Genomic DNA, 10,209 nt, shown 5'->3' with positions numbered 1-10,209 from the left:
GCCGCGAAGTCAAGAAGATCTGGGAAGGAGTCAGAGAGCCTTGGGCCAGAGTTCCAGGGGCTCCGGGAGTGGCTGCCAGGTAAGTTGGACAGTCTGATATCCAGTGGGGTCCCGCACAGATGGGACACGGCTTAGGAGGAATCCCGGGCTGCGGGCATTCCTTGGCCCAGTGTGGCCAGATTTCTGGCGCTTGAAGCAAGCTCCTAGGGGAGGAGGTTCTGGAGGAACCCCTGGCAGTTGCAGTTCAGGCGTTTGGAGTTCTTGTGCACTGGAGATTTGGCTGGGGTTTGTCTCACAGTGAAGGCAAGGAATTGCAACTCAGAAATACATTGCTACTTGGCTGCCTCTTGCAGACCTTGAAGGCGAGGTTAATTAAGTCCTGTTGTGGGGTTTGAGGGCCAGAATTTAATTTTTGGAGTTTTATTTAATGTCGGGAGCGGATTGGGTAATAAAGTGCATATTGAGAATAAGACGGCCTTTTGACCTTTTAGGGTCTAGGGCTGTAAAGCGTCTAAGGGTTGCTGCTAAGCGGGCCATGAACTGGGCTGGGTTTTTCTATTTGATAAAAAAGAGCCTAAATGCTAACTGATTTGGGAGAGGTCGGATAAAGAAAAAAGGAGCATTAACTTTGACTATGCTTTTAGCTCCAGCCACCTCTTTAAGAGGAAATTGTTGGGCCGGTGAGGGAGGGCTAGTCACGGAACGAAACTGTAAACCAGACCCGGTGTGAGGAGAGGAGGTGATAGAAAGATTATGGGGTGGGGGAGCAGAGGCTGAGGAAGAATTGGGGCCTGGCGAGGAGCAACCTGGGGAGAAGGGAGAGGTCAGACGGGTCTGTAGAAAAGGAAGACTAAGGCCGGGCGCGGTGGCTCAAGCCTGTAATCCCAGCACTTTGGGAGGCCGAGACGGGCGGATCACGAGGTCAGGAGATCGAGACCATCCTGGCTAACCCGGTGAAACCCCGTCTCTACTAAAAACACAAAAAACTAGCCGGGCGAGGTGGCGGGCGCCTGTAGTCCCCGCTACTCGGGAGGCTGAGGCAGGAGAATGGCGTAAACCCGGGAGGCGGAGCTTGCAGTGAGCTGAGATCCGGCCACTGCACTCCAGCCCAGGTGACAGAGCAAGACTCCGTCTCAAAAAAAAAAAAAAAAAAAAAAAAGAAAAGACTAGAAAGACTCAGCGACGCTTGGGGTTGGGACAGGCGGGCGGGAAAGGAGGGGGATTTGGGAGAGTCGCATTGGGAACAGAGACTAGGGAGGGACTGATGTGTAAAAGAATGCCTGGACCTCAGGCACCTCAAACCGTTTGCCTATTTTACAAGAATTATCTAGATCTTGTAGGATGGAAAAATCGAAAGTGCCGTTTTCTGGCTATTTGGAACCCCCATCGAGTTTGTACTGGGACCAAGCGGTGTTGCAGAAGAAAATAAGACACTTAGATTTTAGGTCAGGCGAGAGTTGAAGAGGTTTTAAGTTCTTGAGAACACAGGCTAAGGGAGAAGAGGGAGGAATGGAGGGTGGAAGGTTGCCCACAGTGAAGGAGGGAAGTTTAAAGAGAAGGGTAGAGACACGGAGAAGGGGGTAGGGAGCAGCCCTGGGCTGCAACGTGGGTGAGCAGCTAAAGGAGGCGTCCCTGCAATTGACTTGCCACCAAGGGAGCGTGGGTGAATGACCAAAGCAGGCATCCCACGGAGATCAGACACCAGTAGAACGTGGGTGAATAATCAGAGGCGTCCCCGCAATGATTAAACACAGAGGGAAGGCTGCTTTCCCGAGTCTGTGACCGGCGCCGTAGTTTTGGGTCCACGGATAAAATATCTCTCCTTTGTCTCTATCAGAAAATGAAAGGAATTGAAATTAAGAGAAGGGAGAGATTGAAGTGTGGCGCCGAGATTGAAAGGAGAAAGAGGTTGAGGGATAATGAGGTTGGAGAAGAGAGTAAAAAGAGGCCGCTGACTGGATTTAAAATTGGTGAGATGTTCCTTGGACTGGTGGGTCTGAGGACCCAAGGTCGTAGGTGGATCTATCTCATGGAGCAAAGAGCAGGAGGACAGGGGACTGATCTCCTAAGGGAGGTCCCCTGATCTGAGTCACGGCACCAAATTTCACGTGTGTCCACGTGAAGAAACCACCAAACAGGCTTTATGAGAGTAACGAGGCTGTTTATTTCACCTGGGTGCAGGTGAAGAGCGTCAGCGAAGGGAGATAGGGGTGGGGCCGTTTGATAGCATTTGGGTAGGTAAAGGAAAATGACAGTCAAAAGGGGTTCTCTGGTGGACAGGGGTGGGGGTCACAAGGTGCTCAGTGGGGGAGCTTTTGAGCCAGGATGAGCCAGGAAAAGGAATTTCACAAGGTAATGTCATCAGTTAAGGCAGGAACAGGCCATTTTCACTTCTTTTGTGGTGGAATGTCATCACTTAAGGCAGGAACTGGCCATCTGGATGTGTACGTGCAGGTCACAGGGGATATGATGGCTTAGCTTTGGCTCAGAGGCCTGACATTTTGGATTTGTGTCCCCACCCAAGTCTCATGTCGAATTGGAGGAGGGGCCTGGCGGGAGGTGATTGAATCATGGGGGCGAATTTCCTCCTTGCTGTTCTCATCATAGTGTTGACAAAAAGTCAAACTCTGTGAAATATTTGAAGAGATTTGTTCTGAACCAAATATGAGTGACCATGGCCTGTGATGCAGCCCTCGGGAGGTTCCGAGAACATGTGCCCAAGGTGGTCGGGTACAGCTTGGTTTTGTAGATTTTAGGGAGGCATGAGACATCAGCCAAATACATTTAAGAAATACATTGGTTTGGTCCAGAAAGGTGGGACAACTCAAAGTGGGGACTTCCAGGCTATAGGTGAATTTAAACTTTTTCTGGTTGACAATTGGTTGAGTTTGTCTAAAGACCTGGGATCCATAGAAAGGAAATGTTGGTTGAGATAAAAGATTGTGGAAACAGGATCTTTTGAAGTCTCATAGTGGCTGCCCTTAGAGACAATAGATGACACATGTTTCCTATTTAGATCTTTTTTTTTCTTTTTTTTGGATATAAGGAATAAGTTTTAATGTTCATTAGCAGAGTCAGGTTACTACAATAAACAACAATGTATATTCCAAAATAGCTAGAAGAGAGAAGTTGAAATGTTCACAACACATAAAATTGATAAATACTCGAGGTGGTGGATCCCCAAAATGCATGACTTGATCGTTACACATTCTGTGCGTATAACAGAATATCACATGTACCCACAAACATGTACAAATATGTATCTTTTTTTTTTATTATACTTTAAGTTCTAGGGTACACGTGCACAACGTGCAGGTTTGTTACATATGTATACATGTGCCATGTTGGTGTGCTGCACCCATTAACTCGTCATTTACATTAGGTATATCTCCTAATGCTATCCCCCCCCACTACAATAGGACCCGGTGTGTGATGTTCCCCTTCCTGTGTCCAAGTGATCTCATTGTTCAATTCCCACCTGTGAGTGAGAATATGCAGTGTTTGGTTTTCTGTTCTTGTGATAGTTTGCTAAGAATGATGGTTTCCAGCTGCATCCATGTCCCAACAAAGGACATGAACTCATCCTTTTTTATGGCTGCATAGTATTCCATGGTGTATATGTGCCACATTTTCTTAATCCAGTCTATCACTGATGGACATTTGGGTTGATTCCAAGTCTTTGTTATTGTGAATAGTGCCGCAATAAACATACATGTGCATATGTCTTTATAGCAGCATGACTTATAATCCTTTGGGTATATCCCCAGTAATGGGATGGCTGGGTCAAATGGTATTTCTAGTTCTAGATCCTTGAGGAATCACCACACTGTTTTCCACAATGGTTGAACTAGTTTACAGTCCCACCAACAGTTTAAAAGTGTTCCTATTTCTCCACATCCTCTCCAGCACCTGTTGTTTCCTGATTTTTTAGTGATTGTCATTCTAACTGGTGTGAGATGGTATCTCAGTGTGGTTTTGATTTGCATTTCTCTGATGGTGAGTGATGATGAGCATTTTTTCATGTGTCTGTTGGCTGTATGAATGTCTTTTGAGAAGTGTCTGTTCATATCTTTTGCCCACTTTTTGATGAGGTTGTTTGTTTTTTTCTTGTAAATTTGATTGAGTCTTTATAGGTTCTGGATATTAGCCCTTTGTCAGATGAGTAGATTGCAAAAATTTTCCCCCATTCTGTAGGTTGCTTGTTCACTCTCATGGTAGTTTCTTTTGCTGTGCAGAAGCTGTCTAGTTTAATTAGATCCCATTTTTCAATTTTGGCTTTTGTTGCGTTGCTTTTGGTGTTTTAGACATGAAGTCCTTGTCCATGCCTATGTCCTGAGTGGTATTACCTAGGTTTTCTTCTAGGGTTTTTATGGTGTTAGGTCTAACATTTAAGTCTCTAATCTATCTTGAATTAATTTTTGTATAAGGAGTAAGGAAAGGATCCAGTTTCAGCTTTCTAATTATGGCTAGCCAATTTTCCCAGCACCATTTATTGAATAGGGAATCCTTTCCCCATTTCTTGTTTTTGTCAGGTTTGTCAAAGATCAGATAGCTACAGATGTGTGGTATTATTTCTGAGGGCTCTGTTCTGTTCCATTGGTCTATATCTCTGTTTTGGTACCAGTACCATGCTGTTTTGGTTACTGTAGCCTTGTAGTATAGTTCGAAGTCAGGTAGCATGATGCCTCTAGCTTTGTTCTTTTGGCTTAGGATTGTCTTGGCAATGCAGCATCTTTTTTGGTTCCATATGAACTTTAAAGCAGTTTTTTCCAATTCTGTGAAGAAAGTCATTGGTAGCTTAATGGGGATGGCATTGAATCTATAAATTACCTTGGGCAGTATGGCCATTTTCACAATATTGATTCTTCCTATCCCTGAGCATAGTATGTTCTTCCATTTGTTTGTGTCCTCTTTTATTTCACTGAGCAGTGGTTTGTAGTTCTCCTTGAAGAGGTCCTTTACATCCCTTGTAAGTTGGATTCCTAGGTATTTTATTCTCTTTGAAGCTATTGTGAATGGGAGTTCATTCATGATTTGGCTCTCTGTTTGTCTGTTACTGGTGTATAAGAATGCTTGTGATTTTTGCACATTGATTTTGTATCCTGAGACTTTGCTGAAGTTGCTTATCAGCTTAAGGAGATTTTGGGCTGAGACAATGGGGTTTTCTAAATATACAATCATGTCATCTGCAAACAGGGACAGTTTGACTTCTTCTTTTCCTAACTGAATACCCTTGATTTCTTTCTCTTGCCTGATTGCCCTAGCCAGAACTTCCAACACTATGTTGAATAAGAGTGGTGAGAAAGGGCATCCCTGTCTTGTGCCAGTTTTCAAAGGGAATTTTTCCAGTTTTTGCCCATTCAGTATGATATTGGCTGTGGGTTTGTCATAAATAGCTCTTATTATTTTAAGATACGTTCCATCAGTACTGAATTTATTGAGAGTTTTTAGCATGAAGGGCTGTTGAATTTTGTCAAAGGCCTTTTCTGCATCTATTGAGATAATCATGTGGTTTTTGTCTTTGGTTCTGTTTATATGCTGGATTACGTTTATTGATTTGTGTATGTTGAACCAGCCTTGCATCCCAGGGATGAAGCCCACTTGATCATGGTGGATAAGCTTTTTGATGTGCTGCTGGATTCGGTTTGCCAGTATTTTATTGAGGATTTTTGCATTGACATTCATCAGGGATATTGGTCTAAAATTCTCTCTTTTTGTTGTTGTATCTCTGTCAGGCTTTGGTATCAGGATGATGTTGGCCTCATAAAATAAGTTAGGGAGAATTCCCTCTTTTTCTATTGATTGGAATAGTTTCAGAAGAAATGGTACCAACTCCTCCTTGTACCTCTGGTAGAATTCGGCTGTGAATCCATCCGGTCCTGGACTTTTTTTGGTTGGTAGGCTATTAATTATTGCCTCAATTTCAGAGCCTGCTATTGATCTCTTCAGGGATTCAACTTCTTCCTGGTTTAGTCTTGGGAGAGTGTAAGTGTCCAGGAAATTATCCATTTCTTCTAGGTTTTCTAGTTTATTCGCGTAGAGGTGTTTATAGTATTCTCTGATGGTAGCTTGTATTTCTGTGGGGTCGGTGGTGATATCCACTTTATTATTATTGCATCTATTTGATTCTTCTCTCTTTCCTTCTTTATTAGTCTTGCTAGTGGTCTATCAATTTTGTTGATCTTTTCAAAAAACCAGTTCCTGGATTCATTGATTTTTTTGGAGGGTTTTTTGTGTCTCTATCTCCTTCAGTTCTGCTCTGATCTTAGTTATTTCTTGCCTTCTGCTAGCTTTTGAATGCGTTTGCTCTTGCTTCTCTAGTTCTTTTAATTGTGATGTTAGGGCGTCAATTTTAGATCTTTCCTGCTTTCTCTTGTGGGCATTTAGTGCTATAAATTTCCCTCTACACACTGCTTTAAATGTGTCCCAGAGATTCTGGTGTGTTGTGTCTTTGTTCTCATTGGTTTCAAAGAACATCTTTATTTCTGCCTTCATTTCATTATGTACCCAGTAGTCATTCAGGAGCAGGTTGTTCAGTTTCCATGTAGTGGAGCGGTTTTGATTGAGTTTCTTAGTCCTGAGTTCTAGTTTGATTGCGCTGTGGTCTGAGAGACAGTTTATTAAAATTTCTGTTGTTTTACATTTGCTGAGGAGTGCTTTACTTCCAACTATGTGGTCAATTTTGGAATAAGTGCAATGTGGTGCTGAGAAGAATGTATATTCTGTTGATTTGGGGTGGAGAGTTCTGTAGATGTCTATTAGGTCCACTTGGTGCAGAGTTGAGTTCAATTCCTGGATGTCCTTGTTAACTTTCTGTCTCATTGATCTAATGTTGACAGTGGGGTGTTAAAGTCTCCCATTATTATTGTATGGGAGTCTAAGTCTCTTTGTAAATCTCTAAGGACTTGCTTTATGAATCTGGGTGCTCCTGTATTGGGTGCATATATATTTAGGAAAGTTAGCTCTTCCTGATAAATTGATCCCTTTACCATTATGTAATGGCCTTCTTTGTCTCTTTTGATCTTTGATGGTTTAAAGTCTGTTGTATCAGAGACTAGGATTGCAACCCCTGCTTTGTTTTCCATTTGCTTGGTAGATCTTCCTCCATTCCTTTATTTTGAGCCTATGTGTGTCTCTGCATGTGAGATGGGTCTCCTGAATACAGCAAACTGACAGGTCTTGACTCTATCCAATTTGCCAGTCTGTGTCTTAATTGGACCATTTAGTCCATTTACTTTTAAGGTTAATATTGTTATATGTGAACCTGATCCTGTCATTATGATATTAGCTAGTTATTTTGCTCGCTAGTTGATGCAGTTTCTTTCTAGCATCGGTGGACTTTACATTTTGACATGTTTTTGCAATGGCTGGTACCTGTTGTTCCTTTCCATGTTTAGTGCTTCCTTCAGGATCCCTTGTAGGGCAGGCCTGGTGGTGACAAAATCTCTAAGCATTTGCTTGTCTGTAAAGGATTTTATTTCTCCTTCACTTATGAAACTTAGTTTGGCTGGATATGAAATTCTGGGTTGAAAATTCTTTTCTTTAAGAATGTTGAATATTGGCCCCCACTGTCTTCTGGCTTGGAGAGTTTCTGCTGAGAGATCTGCTGTTAGTCTGATGGGCTTCCTTTTGTGGGTAACACGACCTTTCTCTCTGGCTGCCCTTAACATTTTTTTCCTTCATTTCAACTTTGGTGCATCTGACAATTATGTGTCTTGGAGTTGCTCTTCTCAAGGAGTATCTTTGTGGCATTGTCTGTATTTCCTGAATTCAAATGTTGGCCTGCCTTACTAGGTTGGGGAAGTTCTCCTGGATGATATCCTGCAGAGTGTTTTCCAACTTGGTTCCATTTTCCCCGTCACTTTCAGGCACACCAATCAGATGTAGATTTGGTCTTTTCACATAATCCCATATTTCTTGGAGGCTTTGTTAATTTCTTTTTACTCTTTTTTCTCTACACTTCTCACTTCATTTCATTCATTTGATCTTCAGTCGCTGAAACTCTTTCTTCCAGTTGATCAAGTAGGTTACTGAAGCTTGTGCATTTGTCACGTAGTTCTTGTGTTATGGTTTTCATCTCTATCAGTTCTTTTAAGGTCTTCTCTGCATTGATTATTCTAGTTATCCATTCATCCATTCTTTTTTCAAGGTTTTTAGTTTCTTTGCACTGGTTACGTAGTTCCTCCTTTAGCTCTGAGAAGTTTGATCCACTGAAGCCTTCTTCTCTTAACTTGTCAAAGTCATTCTCCATCCAGCTTTGTTCTGTTGCTGGCGATGAGCTGCATTCCTTTGGAGGGAGAGATGCACTCTGATTTTTTGAATTTCCAGCTTTTCTGCACTACTTTTTCCCCATCTTTGTGGTTTTTATCTGCCTTTGGTCTTTGATGATGGTGATGTACTGATGGGGTTTTGGTGTGGGTGTCCTTTCTGTTTGTTAGTTTTCCTTCTAACAGTCAGAACCCTCAGTGGTAGGTCTGTTGGAGTTTGCTTGAGGTCCACTCCAGACCCTGTTTGCCTGCATATCAGCAGCAGAGGCTGCAGAAGGGGATATAATCTCCTGGTGTCTCGTTTGCTAAGACCCTTGGTAAAGCGCAGTATTAGGGTGGGAGTTACCTGAATTTCCAGATGTTGTGTGTCTCAATTTCCTTTGGCTAGGAAAAGGAATTCCCTTCCCCCTTGCACTTTCCAGGTGAGGCGATGCCTCGCTCTGCTTCAGCTCTCGCTGGTTGGGCTGCACCCGCAGACCAGCGCCAACTGTCTGACACACCCCAGTGAGATGAACCCGGTACCTCAGTTGAAAATGCAGAAATCATCCGTCTTCTGTGTCGCTCATGCTGGGAGCTGGAGGCTGGAGCTATTCCTATTCGGCCATCTTGGCTCCTCTATGTCCCTATTTAGATCTTTAAAAGGTGCTAGACTCTTAATCTCTTCAGGACTGGGAGGACTTGAAAGAAAAAGATCTAGCTATGTTAATACAGATTGTTTAGAGGTGCAAAATTTCCTCCACAAAGGACAGCTTTGCAGGGCAACGATATGTCAAAGAAACATGTTTTGGGGTAAATTATTTTGACTTTCTTCTTTGTCACATAATGTTATGCCAGAGTCAGACTGGGAAGTAAGTCACAACATGTAGGGTTAAATAAAACCATCTCATGAGAATTTATAGTGTGTAGGACATGACCATCCAGATAGGATTTAGGACCATCTAGATAGGAATTTGGGCAAGATAAAAAAAAAAAAAAAAAAATGAGAGCTTAGTCCTCAGTAGTGAGCGAGTTCTCCTGAGATTTGATGGTTTAAAAGCGTGTGGCACTTCCCCCCTTGTCTTTTTCCTGCTCTGTCAAGTGAATAAGATACCTGCTTCCCCTCAGCCTTCCGTCATGACTCTAAGTTTCCTGAGGCCTCACAGCCATGCTTCCTCTACAGCCTACAGAACTGTGAGTCAATGAAACCTCTTTTCTTCATCTATTACCCAGTCTCAGGTAGTTCCTTATAGCAATGTGAGAACAGACTAATACAAGGAGCACTCACACACAGTAATCACAACCCTGCGGTCAGCTATTCCATGCACTGGCTCCAACCCAGTGGAGTGAATTGGACACGGATCTTCAGTTGACAAAGCCACCCTGGCACAATTCTTCACTTTTCACTTCACTTTATCCTTCAGCGTCGCTGCCTTGGTAGCTGTTCACCTTCTCTCCCTTCAGGTAACAGGATCCAACAACCCATCAGGAACTTCATTAGATGTGGCACAATCCCATTTCACCCATACTACACAATTAAAAACATTTTAGGCTTGGTTCTCCTCCCATGATGATTACCTGTTGGAGTCCTGTTTTAACCTGACCTACTAGGAGACCTAGATAATTATACCCCAGCAAATCCCCTAACGCACCACCTCACATCCAACCAGAATGACACATCAACCCCATGCTCTATTCCCAATACCTCAGGAGGAATTCTAGCCCCTGTCTTCTCTGTTCTCATCCTGGCCATTTTCCCAATACTTCACCTGTCTAAACAATGGAGTACCCCTAATATTCCACCATTCAGCTAATGTCCATCTGAGTTCTAGGAGCAGATCTTCTCACACATATGTGGATTGGGGGTCAGCCCATTGAACAGCCTTTCATTATGTTTGGTCAAGCAGCATCCATTATGTATTTCCCTCTCATTCTCCTTTTAATACCACTCACTAGCTGAATCGAA

This window comes from Chlorocebus sabaeus, chromosome 2 (assembly GCF_047675955.1).
Source record: "Chlorocebus sabaeus isolate Y175 chromosome 2, mChlSab1.0.hap1, whole genome shotgun sequence".
Classification (NCBI taxonomy): Eukaryota; Metazoa; Chordata; class Mammalia; order Primates; family Cercopithecidae; genus Chlorocebus; species Chlorocebus sabaeus.
The sequence above is the reverse complement of the archived record's forward strand: the minus strand, read 5'-3'. Positions refer to the sequence as shown.